Genomic DNA, 16,582 nt, shown 5'->3' with positions numbered 1-16,582 from the left:
TATGAAGGGTGCGCACGCAGGAATAACATACGAATTTTAGGTGTTCCTGAATGGGCAGAGGGACTGGCTACTGATCTTTTTGTGGAGGACTTAATCCAAAATATCTCCAACCTCGATCCCTCTCTATTTTCCCGTTGAGCGTGCCCACAGAGTACCTGGAGGCCCTCCGAGGCCGGGCGCTCCCCCTCGCCCTACCTTGGCACGCATTTTCAATTTTCGGGATCGAGACGTCATCCTCCAGACTGCTAGGAACGGACCACCCTTAAAATTTAAGACTTCCAGTATAACTTTCTTTCCAGACTTCACTCATTTTATTTTATTTTTTTTATTATTTTTATGAACCTTTTTTCAAAAAGCGCTCACAGTACATCTGAATGCAATTGGTGACATTACAATGGTACAGACATGGCATCGGGATGTAAACAGTATTCCTATGATGTGCATATCAGAGGCGTGGGCCTGTCAGACTCTGACGCAACGTGAGTGCAGGGGAGAACCGGGGGAGAGGAACTGAGAAACGTGTGTGGGAAGAATTAAACCAGTAACCATGACGATGGAAATGCGGGGGAAAGAGAAAAAGGGGGGGCGGAGACCGAGCCGGGGGAGTAGGATCAGGAAGAATGTTCAGGACACATCTGCAAGAGGTTGGGGGGGGAGGAGAGGAGAGACGGGGGGATCGTGTCGTGAACACCCTCATGGGGCGTTGAGGCTGCCGGGGTCGTAGCGTCGCGTTGGGAGGTACTGGGGGTAACGCGCCTATGGGCTTGCTTAAACTGGTGGGACAGCGTGGCCCATTCTAAGGATATGGGATGTTTACGCTGACCTTTCGCTTCCTCCTCTCTCAGAGCATCCTCCTCTGCTGCCGCCCATTTTTGCATCGCACCCACCCATGTCTCAAACGAGGGACCGGTGATCGCTCGCCATTGCATGTCTATGTTCCTTTTGGCTAGGAGCAGGGACAGAGCAGCGTAGCAGACCTGTACCTTGCGTGTCTTTGGCCTGTGAAAGATTCCCAAAGCAACTGCCTCCCAGGAGTGTAGCTCTGTGAGACCTGTGAGAGTGCAGATGGAGTCGAGTATGGCTGACCAATATGTCTGAAAGGCTGGGCAGCTCAAGAACATGTGTTGGAAGTGTGGATCAGGGGAGCGACATCTGGGACATAAGAACAGTGTGTTGGGGTAAAACCGTTGGAGACGCGCCGGTGTCTGATATGCCCTGATATGCCCTGTGTACGATGTAGTACTGTATATTTTTGAACCTTGCGTTTCTAGACACTTTCTTCGGAAATTCCAACGCTCTGTCCCATTCCCGGTCGTGCAGTTGCCGCCCAAACTCGCCCTCCCATGTGGCTCTCAGGGTGAGCAGGGGCTTATGTGCGAGTTCTCTAATTGACTTATAGAGCCAAGTGACAAGGTGTCGGCCAATTCCCATGTAGAGTATAGTGTGGACTACAGGGTGTGTTGCGGGCTCGCAAGTTGTAAGGTGGCTGTGTGGGCGAAAACAGTCAATGAGTTGTTGATGTGTCAGAAACTGCCCCGGGGGGAGGTCATGTTCCTCCATAAGCTGCTCATACGGGCGGAGTTGTTCCTCTGCAAACAGAGCTTCTGCCTCCGTGACCTCGGACTCCGTCGACGTATGAAACATGGCGCTCGTAAAATAAGTGTCCTCTCGTGGCCACCCCACCTACGGTAGCCGTGGGGAATAGCATGGGGTCTTTGCTGCAATACGATGAATTTGTTGCATGCATTGACGGGCCACCGACACTTGCAGGGGGTAGGTCCGGCGGGGTTTGGTGCCCGGGAGTAGCAGGCGACAGAGCTCAGGGATGGGGACAGGGCCGTGCATTGTGCATGTCTCCCTGGTATGCCTGCCCGCCATCCAATACGAGAGCCACTGAAGCTGCGCTGCGAGAACGTACGACTCGATGGTGGGGGCACCCAGTCCCCCCTGTATAGTGGGCAACTGCAGTTTGGTGAGGGCTATTCGATGTCGGTCATTTCCCCACACGAGTGCACAAAGGAGCATGTCCAATTCGCAGAAGAAGCTTCTGGGTGGTATGACCGGCAGGTTGGTGAAGTAATACAATAGTCGGGGGACAATGACTATTTTTGTTTTTTGCTAAAGCTACCCGACCGATAGGGGCTAGTGGGAGGTTTTTCCGGAAGCCCACCGAGGAACGAATGCTGGCGAGTACCTTTGCGTGATTGCCCTCGTAGATGTCGGTGGGAGAACGGTAGAGGCGGACACCCAGATAACGGGGAGCGCCCATGTTCCATGGTAGGCTCTGCTTGCCAATCCTATCTCCTGTGGAGCGAGGGAATGATGCAGGGGGTACACTACGGATTTATCCCAGTTCACCTGGAGGCCCGACGCCTCCGCAAATTCGGACAGGACTGTCCATATGGGGTCAAGTCCACGGTGATATCCCGGACATATAGCAGGAGGTCATCCGCGAACATGGAGACACAGTGGACAGTATCCGCTATAGGAACGCCCCAGGTGGTTCCCTCCTGGCGCAAGCAGATCGCCAGGGGTTCTACTGCCAAGGCAAAAATCAAGGGCGAAAGGGGGCAGCCCTGTCTGGTGCCACTCTCAACCTGCAGCAGGGATGAAATGTACCGACCTAGCCTGACCCGAGACGTGAGATTGGTATATAGAAGCTGAGTGTATTGCAGCAGAGTTGGGCCTATTCCCATCCGGCGAAGGACGTCAAATAGGTATGGCCAGGTCACAGTATCGAAAGCTTTTTCGAGGTCAAGTATGATGCAGGCCGCGCGGGGAAAGGTGTCCCCCACCTGATCCTGGACATGGAAGACCTGTCTGATATTCTGAGATGTGTTCCTGCCGGGGACAAAACCGTTTTGGTCTGGGTGAACCAGGGGGCGCAATATTTGTTCGTACCGGGCGGCTAGTATTTTCCCCAAGATTTTACAGTCGGCTGATAGGAGTGTGATGGGGTGGTATGAGGACAGTTGTTGTGGGTCTCTGTGCGGTTTCAGAAAGGTCACAATGACTGATTATAGCTGCGATTCTGGGAGTTCTCTCCGTTCCAGGGCATCCGCAAACATGGCGGTTAACCGGGGAACCAACAGGGTGGAGAAGATACTGTAGTACTCAAGGGGTAGCCCGTCGAGGCCCAGAGCTTTGTTCCGCACCAATGAGCGTATCGCACAGGAGACGTCAGGGTCTGATATTTTCGAATCCAGGGAAACCATGGTTGCCTCTGCGATATGGGGGAGCGACAGCGGGTCCAGAAAGTGGGTTACCGCTTCTTGCCGATGGTGCCTCTGGGTGCTATAAACCGCCGCGTAATATTGCCGGAACGCGTCTAGAATGTCCTGTTGGGAGCAAACCAGAGTGCCTGCGGGGGTCCGGATCTCGGTGATGGGTGCGACATCTATGTCTTGGTGCGCCTACCACGCCAGTAGCGTACCTGTTTTGTCGCGTTCTCTGTGTACCCGAGTGGCGTAAGCTCAAAAATTTAATTTTCGCAAGTCAGCTATGGCAGCAGCATATTTCGTTTTTGCCTCGGCCACCTGATCCGCCGTGGCCTGCCGGGCATCCTCCTTTTTGGTGAGTGTCGCTAGCGTGCCTTCTGTGTCGGCGAGCGTTTGCTCAAGTGTGCGGCAGGCCCCCACTATCTGTTTAATGCACGCGCCCCGTGCCACCACTTTGAATGCATCCCATTCCACTAGCCTGGAGGTGGCGGACCCTGTGTTGTGAGTGAAATAATCTTGGACCGTCTGTGCGTGATCGTGTCGGAATACCTGGTCTGTGAGGCAGTCCCGCGGGAGGCACCATGTGGGCACTCGTGGGTGAGGCGGTCTCCATCGGATACATAGTATGTGTGCATCGTGGTCGGAGACTACCCGGCCTAGGTAGTCAGTGTATTGGACCTTAGGTATTAGTGATGGGGTGCATAAAAATCTGTCTAACCGAGTGCGCAAGTTGTGTGGGATGGAGTGGAATGAGTAGAGCCACGTGTGGGGATGGTGAGCTCTCCACACGTCCACCAACCTCCAGTGACCGACCCAGTGGCGGAATCGCTCTGACCGTGCAAGGGCAGGAGAGTGTGGTGGCGGTGGGTGGGACCTGTCGAGTGTAACATCGAGTTCGCAATTATAGTCGCCCCCTAGAATCCATGGGATAGAAGTGAATTGGGTTAGTATGCCCGGGAGGGAGTCCCAGAATCTATCCTGCTCAACATTTGGCGCGCATATGCTGCCTAACAACACTGGCTGTCCGTCCAGTATTCCTCCCATTAGGGCATACCTCCCCTCCTTAACCACTACTCTGCGCGTTTCCTGAAAGGGAGTACCCGGGCGAACCCAAATATGTGCGCCGCGTGCGAACGCAGGGTATGATGTAGCTCATAGGATGCTCCGCCAGCGGGATCGCAATTTATCCGTCTCGGGCGCGCTGTGAGATGCGTTTCTTGTAGGAACGCGATGTGGGCATGTTGCCGCTGTATGTATGCATATGTCGTATATCGCTTGCGAGGCATGTGGAGGCCCGGTGCATTCAGGGTAACTATACTAATATCTGCCTGCTGCATGGGGAAGTGGGTGAAATACCATCAGTGCCCTGGTGCGCATACCCAGCCAGGAGTCCCCGCTCACAGGAGCTCGTCAGCGTAGCGCGCTGTCGGGCAACAACCGGTGGTACTTTCAGTGGACGGCATCAGCGATCAGTGGTGTGACCGGGGGCATGGTAATAGAGTCAGCAGCGGGATGGGCCGTGTTACTGTCCTCTTCACTGCTCGAGGAGAAGAGATGGAGGACCCCCTCGATGTCCTCCTTCGATTGGGGAGCCCCAAGATCAGCAACGGCCTGTAGGGCCTTTCGCCATTCCTGCATGAGCAGTTCTAGGTCCGGGGAATCAACCTCATGACGTCTTGCTGGTTCTCTCAAGTTTTGTTGTCCTTGCAGTTGTGTTTGCTGCGAGGCACGTCTCCTGTTTCATGGAGTCCTGTGACTGCATTTTTGCGGCAGGGCCGTAGCCCATCCTTGCGTGCAGTGGCGATCCGCCCAGTCGCTGGCCTCCGCTGCCACGGAAAAGAAGTGTGTGGTACCGGCATGGATGACTTTCAGGCGGGCTGGAAACAGCAGAGAGTACTAAATGTCATTCGCCCGTAGGCGACGTTTCACCTCCAGGAAGGACGCCCTGAGTTTTTGCACCGCCTTGGCGTAGTCGGGGAAAATCATGACGTGCTGGTTTTCGACTTGCAGGGGGCCTGGACGCCTGGCCGCTCGCAACACCCGTTGCGATCCTGAAAGTGAAGGAATTTCGTGAGCAGGGGGCGAGGGGCATTGCCGGTTGGCGGTTTCCCGGCCGGGACCCGGTGGGCCCGCTCTATAGAGAAGAAGGCAGTGCGGTCCTTAGTTTTAGTGAAGGACTTCACCCAGGCCTCCACGTATTCGATGGGGTGTGCTCCCTCGATCCCCTCCGGGAGACCCAGCACGCGGATGTTACAGCGCCGGCAGCGTCCCTCCAAATCGTCCACCCGTTCCTCCATTGTTGCCAAGCGATCCATGGCAGTCCGTAGTGTTTGCTGCTGGGTCTTCAGAGTTGGCTGCATATCCGCGAGGGACCGCTCTCTCTCCCTCACCCTATCGGCCAGCTTCCGTTGATCGTCGTGGATGAGGTTAATGTCCGTAGTGAGAGTGCCCAGGCGCTCTTCCATGGAGGCCCTGGAGAGTTCTATGGCCGCCAGGACCCGGTCCAGCTTGTCAGAGATAGTGGGGTCCGGCAGTGGCGCAGGCGTTTTAGAAAGGGTACTGGTGCGGGGTTGGTTTTCTGGCACTGTTTCAGGGACCGACGTTTGCTGTGTGGCCCTCGGCTCCCCATAGGTGCTGACCCCTGGTGTCTTTCCCGCTCTTTGCTGCGTCGGTCGCGGGGGTGAGGTCGAGGTGTCTCGCCGTTTTACTCACCGCCTTTTTGCGGTAGGGGGCGTAATACGCCCTTAGATCTCCAGCACCCCAGCGGGGGCCACTCCGCCGCGCCGCCAGCCGTGCTGATCGGGTGGGGCCCATGACATGCTGCTGGTCCACTTCTGTTCCTCCCAGCGTACCCGCACACGAAGGAGGTCACCCACAAAGAGCAATCCAGCCCCAGCCCGGCGATGTTAGTCCTGAGAACACCTGGGGTGCTCACTCGCTGAGGCTAGAAGGGAGGCAGGCCCAAAGCTCCGTCCTGGTCACTGGGCCACCATCTTGAGGTCAGGCAGTGGTGATGGAATGACCGGCCCACAATTGGTGCATCCGCATTTCTGTGGTCCGTCCCGTTCCTGTGGGCTGAGGTCGGCGCTGATTGCTGCCCCTGCAGCGCGGGGTGCTGCTGTTTACCAACTTCCCCCGGCGTCGCTGGAGTTCAGCTATCCAGGGAGGTGTTTGTCCCCCCAGGGCGACAAGGATAACAGGACTTCTGGGTCGCCCGGCTGCAGAGCCTCAGCAGACCGCGGCCGACATCGTGGCTTGCTAAGCCACTCCTTCCGGACTTCACTCATAAGGTACAATTGAAACGTCGCTCTTTCCTGGAAGTCAAACGGGCTCTTAGGGGTCACAATTTGAAATGCGCTATGCTTTTCCCAGTGAAGCTACGGGTGCAGGCAGACGGCAAGTTACTGTTCTTCCACTCCCCGGAGGAGACCTGGGACTGGTTTGAGGGGTGGAGGTCAGCTCCGGATCGGGGTTCTGCCTCCCGGGAACACGCACCTGACTCCGAACATCCGCCAGGGAGGCTTGGTTGAACTCACAAGGTGCAGGTATCATAGCAGCCATTACATGCTGAATTTAAATTTTTTGTTTTTCGCAAGTAGTTGAGGCATTGCTTGAGTCTCAGGGTCACACTCCTGAACTGTTATGGACAAGAATCGTCTGCTATTCCCATATTGACTTCAGTGCATATGTCTTTAAATATGTATCTTTTTTTTTCTGCATAACTTTCGCCTCTTTGACACTGATCCTGGGGATGAATAGAAACGTTGGGACATGGTTTATTGATGTGTTTGGGGTTATAGACTCCCACTTGCGGTGGCCAGATATTTTAATTTTTCTTCTGGGCAGATATTATGTTCCTTTGGGGGAAGAGGGCCGAATTTTGGGGTGCGTTGGTTAAGTAGCGTTTCCCTCTTCTTGGGTTCTTTATTGGTATCCAAGCACTCTGCAAATTGGGGTGGTGGGCAGTTATGAGTCCAAGTTGCAGGGAGGCAGGGTGGGGGGAGGTTTCAGGGTGTTTTATGAAAGGGGTTGTTTGTTTTTTATTTTTAGTTTTAAGCATTCTGTCCATTTCAATTATGTGCATTCATATGGTGGTAGCTGCTGCTTTTAGGGATTCCGACTGTATGCTTATGCATTGTGCTTTATTGTGCAAAGTGGTTCATTGGACCCGGTGGGAATTGGGGTTCCTGTTTTTTTACTCTACTGGGTGACACTCCTGCAGTATTCACGCCCCTGGTCCGACTCAAATTGATTATCTGGAAGGTTAATGGATTGTACGATCGTATCAAAAGGGGTTTGATCTTACAATATTTGAAGCAACACTCCCCAGACCTTATACTTCTTCAGGGGACACACATACCTGGCACTACCTATAAGGCGCTGAATCGCTGGGGTTACAAATTGCTTGCTCATGCAGGATATACCAGGGGGTCTAGGGGGTGGTTATCGTTGCAAGATCCTCCCTCCCCTTTCCTATTAAGAAAGTCACACATGATCCTGATGGACAATTTGTCATCATATCCGGGGATTGGGATGGCCGTTCCCTCAATGTGACATCATTGTATATTCCCCCCAAACTTCACTCTTCCACCCTGACTGCGCTGGGCTCACACCTGCTAAATTTACCTGAGGGAGACCTTTTACTGGGAGGCGATTTTAACGCCGATATAGTCAGAGAATTAGACCGTTTACCATCCTGACGACCTGAGCCACAGGGGAAATTGCTATCTGACTTTTTAGCGGCCCTTGGACTGATTGACACATGGCGTACTCTTCACCCCTTAGACCAACAATACACCTTCTTTTCTGGGGTCCATGGGAGTCTGTCTCGTATTGATTATTTGTTTTGCCAGGCCTCTCAACTTTCCATGATGGGTGACATTTCCTTTTTACCCAGGGGAATATCCGATCATTCTTCGATCCTAGCACATTATGGTAGGGCTTCTCCCCGTTCGCATCGAGAGATGGCCCTTAATGCATGGTATCTCTGAGTTCCCGACATACGAGGTAAGTTGATAAAGGCCACGTCCATCTATTTTGCAGAAAATGAGGGCTCCGTTGACTCAGATGTAACACTGTGGGAGGTGTACAAAACGGTGATTCGTGGGTGTGGGGTGGCAGCGGTGGCAGGCCAGCGAAAGTAAAAACGTAAACGGCTAGAAGATATTGAATTAGAGGTGGCTAATCTTGAACGTAATCTTATCACATCTACCCCACATGACACTTCTCATAGGCTTGCAGTGAAGCAGAAGGAATACCCTGGTATTGCTAGTGAGGCAGCCCGGGCGCATTATCGCTCTACTCAGTATAGGGTTTATGAAATAGGAGATAAAGCCAGTAAAATACTGGCATGGTTGAATAAACGAGAGGCGGCCAATCGATGGATTGCTGAAATTGTTGCTACGGACGGTGAGAGACGTAATAATAATATTAATAATAAGGCATTTCTTAAGCGCGCAGCTATCCCAACGGGGTGTCCCGGCGCTATCACAGACAGAGAGCAGGGCCGCAGCAAAGCTGAAACCAGTCCTGGTGACTAAATAGCAGGTTTTGAGGGATTTGCGAAACACGGGTTCCCGACTGAATGAGGCGCAGTTGCATGGGATGTTTGTTCCAACATTGAGTGGCGCCCACCTTGGATGATTTACCTCCAGATCTGGCTTTTTGGAATCTGGGGGTGACAAGCAGGCGTTGAGTGTTGGACCGTAGAGTTCTAGGCTGACCATATGGGCGAAGTCTCCTTCTGAGATAAACCGGCCCTAGACCTTTGCCTTCTCGAAAGGCTAGTGTCAGGGCCTTGAATTCAATTTTCTTAGCCATGGGAAGCCACTGTAGTTGTCGCAGAAAGGTGGAGATGTGTTGTCTGAGCGGAACGCCGCAGACAAGACGGGCTGCAGCATTTTGTACTGTTTGGAGTCTGTGGAGCAATCCTAAGGAGAGACCCATGTATAATCCATTTGCGTAGTCCAGATGAGAGGTTATCAGAGCATGGACTACAGTTTTACGAGTAGGATTGGGCAGGTAGTTAATACATTTTCTAATTGTTTTGATTTTACCAAAACTGGTGGCTGCAACTGTTTGCACTTGCACTCCAAGGGATAGCTGTTTGTCCCATCTAACACCCAAATTCTTGACCGATTCTTTGGGGAGTGGGGCCGTGCCCAGTTTCTCAGGCCACCACAGATTAGAGGAGAGGGTTGATTAAAAAATAAGATCTCAGTCTTATCTGCGTTAAGTTTCAAGAAGTTGCGGTCCATCCAGGCTGCAATGTTCTTAAGACACACTTTGAGGGGAAAGTGGTGACAGATACCGCATTAAAGGTGAATAATAGCTGGGTATCATCAGCGTAGGATATAATTTTGATCCGGGTTTTAGAGATCATTTCCGCTAGTTGGGTTAAGTAAACATTAAAAAGAAGCGGGCTCACGGCAGAGCCCTGTGGCACATCCTATTTAAGAGGTTTAACAGGAGACGTAAAAGGGTGGGTCCGGACCTGTTGTTTACGGTCAGAGAGAAAGGATGTTATCCAGGTCAATACTGTGCCCTGAATTCCTATGGCCTTTAGACGATTTAGAAGGTTAGGATGTGAGATGGTGTCAAATGCTGCAGACAAGTCTAACAGCATTAACACCGCCTTTGAAACTCCATCTACCACCCAGCGTATCGAACTGGTCATTTCGATTAATGCTGATTCCGTGCTATAGCCAGACCGAAAGCCAGATTGAGTTTCATGAAGAAGTTCGTTAGACTCAATGAAGCAAGCCAGTTGCTGATAAGCTAGCTTCTCTAAGACCTTTGTGGGAGCAGTAGAGAGATGGGTCTGTAGTTACCAGGGACTTCCGGATCTGCGTTGACTTTTTTTAGGATAGGCTGGAGAAAGGCATGTTTCCAGGCCATCGGATAGGTTCCCAATCTGAGTGATAGATTTCAGATGGAATTAAGGTGAGGGTTGAGGAATCCCGCAAGGGCTTTATATTGTTTAGCTGGCCAAGGTTTACTCGGGGAGCCAGATTTGCACTTCTGCAGTTCCTGGAGAGAAGCTTTCTCTGATATTTCCGCAAACTCTGAAAGTGCTGAACTGGGGGCCTACCCCAGGTCCTGGTCAACAGAAATCTGGGGTTCTTCCCATGGCTCAGGAAGGAAGCATAGATCACAGTGATTTTGTCCTCAAAGAACTCAGAGAGTTTGTTGCATAAGGTCTGTGAAGGGGGGTGAGTGTGGGTAAGGGCTAGAGGATCAGTGAAGAGTTAACAATTTTTAAAATCACCCTGGAAGCGTTTTTAGCATTATTAATTCTATCCGCTAAAAAAATCTCTATTATATTTAGTAAGCATTCTACGGTATTCTTTAAGAGCTGCCCGATAACCTGACTTGCTTTCCGCAGAATGCATGAGTCTCCAACTGCGTTCAAGTATTTTGCATTCTGATTTTTCTAGTCTAATCTCCTCCGAAAACCATGGTGCGGAAGGAGAGGATATAGGCAATTTTACTACTTTCAAAGGAGCCAGGGCCTCAAGCGCACCTCCGACCCACTTATTCAAGTTCAAGATGCGGACCTCAAGATCGTTGGAGGGGGCTGGTTTGGAGTCCTTTGTATGTTGCGTTATTGAGTCCAAGGTGATATTACTCCAATTCCTTCTAACTCCTTTAGGAATAGAGGTGGCTTTCTCTGGGCTGGTCAGCAGAAGTTGAAAAGGGATCAAGAAGTGATCTGACCATATTACAGGTAGGGGTACGTGTACTGTGATGTCAGGAATATTAGAGCAGATCAGGTCCAGGGTGGGGCCTGCTTTGTGAGTTGGAGAGGAGACATATTGTGTCAGGTTACACCCTGTTAAGGTGGCGATAAAATTAGAGCTGTGTGAGCATGAGATATCATACACATTTAAATTCAGGTCCCCTAACATTGTAAAATTGGCGTAACGTATACTAGCTTGGGCGATGAAGTCGGCAAGAGTCGAGATATCATTAAAACTGGAGCTCGGAGGTCTATAGAGCAAAATACCAGAGCAAGAGGTAGACGCAGAGAGCCTGATACAAAAAGACAGCCCCTCAATAGAGTCAACCTGCTCAAAGGGAGACGCTGTGATACCCCATATTGTTTTAGAAATAATGGCCACACCCCCTCCCAGTTTCCCATTCTGCCTGTTGGCACACACTATGCCATAGCCATCCGAGATAGCTAGAGACAGAGCAATATTGGTGTCCTCACGAAGCCATGTCTTCGTCAAAAATAACAGATCCTGGTTTTTATCTGTAGTAGACTGGAAAATATCCAAAGCATGTTTGACTAGAGGCCTGCAAATTATCAGCCCGGCTTTACGGTCACTTTCAAAGGGGAAGGGGAGGGTTGTAAGAAACAAGGTAAATTACATCTATGAGGACTAGCCGTATTTAAGGAGAACCCACAATGCGAGCATGTGTATTCTACCTTGGTGTTTCTGAGAGTCAGGATGGGCGGGAAAGGGCAAGGAGGGGGCCTAAGAAAAATCAACTCTAAGCGGTTATAGGTGTGCCTACTAGCAATGCTAAAATGGGCAGGGTCTCTGACCGGGACATAATTGCTGAGATTTTTGCCAATTATTTTAAACGTCTCCATCTCCCTACGTCCACTTCTACTCAGGAGGAGGTCGCAGATTTACTTTCCAATCTCCCTGTACCGCGCTTCGACCCCCAAGATGTGTCTGATCTGGATGCCCCTCTTGATCCTGAATAGGTGTCTAACGCAATTTGAGCACTGTGGTCTGGAAAGGCCATGGGGCCCAGTGGCCTCCCAATCAAATTATATAAAGCAACCTCGAAGGTCATAGCTCCATATCTCTTACGCATGTATAATGAAAGTGTAGAGCATGGGGGTTTGCCCACAACACAACGTCTGGCTAACATTGCAGTTATACATAAAGAAGGAAAGTCCTGAGACCAATTCGGCTCCTATCGACCGATCTCCCTTCTTGACCCAGAGGTTAAAATCCTAGCTAAGCTTTTGGCCCTGGGCCTTTCGCCCCACCTACATAAACTGATCCACCCAGACCAATCCAGTTTCATGCCAACAAAAAACACGGCACTCAATCTCCGTTGCCTTTATGGGGTGCTGGGTAGGGCCTCCACCATACGAGAGGACGCGATAATTGTGTCCTTGAATGCCAAAATGGCATTTGATATGATGGAATGGCCTTTTTTGTTAGCCTCCTTGGAAAGATACGGATTTGGCCCACAATTTAGGGCCTGGATATGTTTATTGTATACCAAGCCCCTGACCCGTGTTTCAGTCAACAGTGGCAGATCGGCAGTTTTTGAATTAGGGAAAGGCACAAGGCAGGTCTGTTCCTTGTCACCGTTGCTCTTTGCGTTAGCACTGGAGCCCTTTGCAGTCTGGATTAGAGGGGATCCTTCTTTCCATGGATTAGATTGGGCTCCAGATTGGTCAGATAGAATATCCCTATATGCAGATGACATTCTTTTATATTGAGCTAAACCCTGGTCCTCACTGCATTCTGTGCTCCATATCCTGGCCCTTTTTTGGAAATACTCGGACTACATTGTGAATTGGGACAAATCCTTGGTATATGTCCTTAGTTGGAATCCTCCACGACTCCCCCAAGATTGTACGGCTGATGTAGTTACGGGGGGCTTCCGTTATCTAGGTATATATGTGACGAAGGATCAAGATGTCTTCCATAGGAGGAATCTCCTTCCACCCCTATATCGCCTCCATGCGGATGTACAGCATTGGAAAGGGCTGCCCCTCACCTTACTCGGAAGGGCTGCCCTTTTTAAAATGATGGCCTTCCCCCACTTCCTGTACACCCTGCAAAATACACCCCACCCTCCCCAATTTCGACACAATATTTTTCATTAATTGATTCTGAGGTTCGTTCCCTGTTATGGAATGGTGGCAACCCCCGGATAGCGTTGGACAAACTCCAACGTAGTTGGTATGATGGCGGTATTGCACTTCCTGCACTTAGAATGTATTACTGGGCCTCTCAACTGGTGGTCTTCAATTACTGGGCCCATTGCCCTATGGCGGATCCGACGTACAGAATGGACAGCTTTAATATGACAGCGGGTAATTATATGAGGGCACTATACGGCGGGCCCAACCATGTACCTCTGTTCCCAAACACCTCCACTACAATTTCAATCTGGCATGCAGCTACAGCCGCGCTGGGTTGGAAGGGTAAAATCACACAAGTTACTCAATTGTTAGAATCCTGCCACTTAGGGATGTTGTCAAAGCAGCCCAGTTTTGATAAATGGGACCTGATTGGTCTCTCTGAAGTTGGAGACATGTGGGCGAAGGGCGCAGTGGTTCCATTTGCTAAGCTACAGGTCAAATACCAGCTCCACGAGGGAGAAGCATTCCGATACCTACAAGCACCTAGTGCACTTACCAAGGCCACTCCTAGGGACTCTGATCTCCCCGCCTTGTCGCCGTTAGAAGATAGGCTCCTAGACAACTGTCTGCCAGATAAGGCCATTTCCTTGACATACCGTAAGATACTCAACAACCTACCAGAACCCATTTGTAAAATTCGTATGAAATGGGTGGCCGCTTTAGGGGATATAGCGGATGAGGATTGGAGGGAGGCACTGGCATCTCCCAGGGAGGTGGCCATCAGGTCCTGATTTAAACTTATTCAACAAAAATTACTCCACAGAGCTTATTACACTTCCTGGCTCTGGTCAAGATGGGATTCCTAGCTTCCCCACTTTTCCCCCGGGAATGTGGTGCCATCTGTACTTTTCTGCATCAGTGGTAGGACTGTCCAATCCTCCAACACTACTGATGTCCCACATATGTCGGAAACCAATGCAATCCTCCCCAAGGCTATGTCTCTTAAACATACGGGACGCTACTGACCTGAATCGTACCGAACAACTGTGGGTCTCGCTGGGTTGTATTGCGGCAAAGAGGTATATTCCCAGAACATGGAAGGGGGAGTCGTGCCCTGAAGTACGGGCTGGGCTGCAGATATGGACTGGTGCATGCAGGCTGAGAGGGTGATTTACGAAGGCAGAGGCTGCCCGGGTAAATGGACTAGAATATGGGGTCCATGAAACGAATACAGAGGACTTCCATGTACCCCCTTTGCAGACGATGCTCCTTATAATGTAGATGTGGAATCCCTTTAGAGATTACAGATTATGATTTGCGTGTGTGTCATTGTTACTGTCTATTTTCATTTTTATTGATCGCATGTATGAGACATTTAGTTTCAGTAATGTACCCTTTTTGACGATTGCTTCCCTTTTCTTTGTTGTTGTTGTTTATTGTTGTATTGTTAATTTTAATTTTGTAATAAAAAAAGATTTATAAAAAAAAAATCTGCAAACACAGACAATACCATTCCATTCAATAACTTTATTTCGGTCTCGAGGACTATAAAAGTACAGATCATAACAATATACAAAAGACAGTATATACATTTATATCATAGGTAGTACACCATCATAGAACTACTACGTATGCCAGTGTATGGAGAGAAAACTGGACATTTGAAAACAAATGAACCTGATTTGAAATACATGTTGGGATTCTCCACCAACCCAGACATGATTCGTTATTAAAGTGCAGAAGCAAAAAAGGTCAATTAACAATTAAAACAAATAAAATTGGGCAACTATCCGAAGTTAAAACAGTAAAAATATGTGCAGAATAATAGAAACATGATTACTAGTTTAAGAAGGTCCGCCGAGTGTGCCACATGGAATTTAAAAAGTGGGAAACAGCAAAGACCAGTTCTTCGTGCAGAGCACAGAAAGAAAGTCTGGCAGATACGATCTAAGAAGATTGAAGCAGAATGGCTGAAAATATTCACCCTCCTTAAAGAAAGGGGACACATTCAACTTTGGAAATACATCAACCAACACTGTAACACCGGTCAGACAAAAGGGAAAGGGGTGGCAGCCGCTGAGTGGGTCAAACACGCAAAGCAGTTATACTTTAACCATCAGAATACATCATATACCAACCTTCCATAATCTTCCCCAGTAATATGCCAGGGCCTTAAAATACCTAACATTATAGGCCGAGGTAACTAACCTAATCAAAAAAGTGAGGACAGATGGTGCCCCAGGACCTAATGGGGTCCCTGCATCAGTGTTTAAAGTATCACATGCATACTGGGCAAGACAGCTTACACCACTCTTCAAGTATGCTTACGCAACTTCAACAATTCCATCCTTGTGGAAAGGGTCCATTCTTTTCCCCATTTGTAAAAAAGGGGACAGCATGAAACCAGAAGGCGGTCTTCCATTCATCACTCTGGCGCATCCGCACCAGATGATAAGCTCCTCTGAGGTCCAACTTCGTATATATGCCCGCAGCTCTCACTTGCTTCAAAAGAACTGGGATCAATGGTAGCAGGTACTGGTTCTTGGCGGTTATGGCATTCAACGCTCTATAGTCGATGCAGCATCGCAACTCCCCATTGGCCTTCGGTACGAAAAAGAGAGGAGATGCTGCCGGAGATCTGGAAGGACATATGAATCCCAAGTGTTTATCCAAGTAACTGCAGAGGTATTCATTCTCGGGCAGGATAAGAGCATACAGTCTGCCGCATGGAAGCACAGATCCTGGTACAAGGTCAATCCGACAATCATATTCTCTATGTGGCAGGAGCACCTCCGCATGGGTGTCACTTAATACATCGCTATACATCTCATAGCATGTGGGTAGTGCTATGTTTTTTTCCACGGCTGTTGCGATGTGATGTCTAGCTGTTAAGGTTTCAGAGGGTCTCTGGAGAGGGTGATGACAATGGTCTTGGCAGTAGGGGGAATTCAGATGCACAGTCTTATCCGCCCAGTTAATGGTAGGTTCGTGTTTTTGCAACCACGGGAGGCCCAGTATTCCCCATACTGCTGAGCCTGAATGATGTTGAAGGAGAGCCATTCCTAGTGATATCCTTCATAAGCAACCTCGTACTCTGTCGTGCTGTGAGTAATGAGTCCTGCTTCTAACACTTTGCCATCAACCGCATATACCGGCTCGGGGTTTGGCTTGTTGACCATCTGTACCCCCAGTCGTGCTGCTTCATCTCTGTCCATGAAACATACTGTGGCTCCCGAATCCACCATGGCCCTTATATCTCTTTGTTCTTGATTAACAAATGGATTTAAGGAAATAAAGAAGTGGCCAGATTCAGAGACAGTGACAAAATTTACTGAAGGGATAGGACACGTGCTTGAGGGTATTCCTTTTTGTTTCCTCAAGCGTTGTGGTTTTCCGCCCCCTGTTCAGCACTTATCGCCGCTACGCGAGGATGACTGTATTTGGGTTTTACAGGGCAATCCCGAAGGTAATGTCTCTTCTTTTTACAGTACAAGCATAACCCTTGTTTGCGCCGATGGTCTCTCAT

This window comes from Lissotriton vulgaris, unplaced genomic scaffold, assembly GCF_964263255.1.
Source record: "Lissotriton vulgaris unplaced genomic scaffold, aLisVul1.2 SCAFFOLD_554, whole genome shotgun sequence".
Taxonomy (NCBI): domain Eukaryota; kingdom Metazoa; phylum Chordata; class Amphibia; order Caudata; family Salamandridae; genus Lissotriton; species Lissotriton vulgaris.
This window is presented reverse-complemented; position numbering follows the sequence as displayed.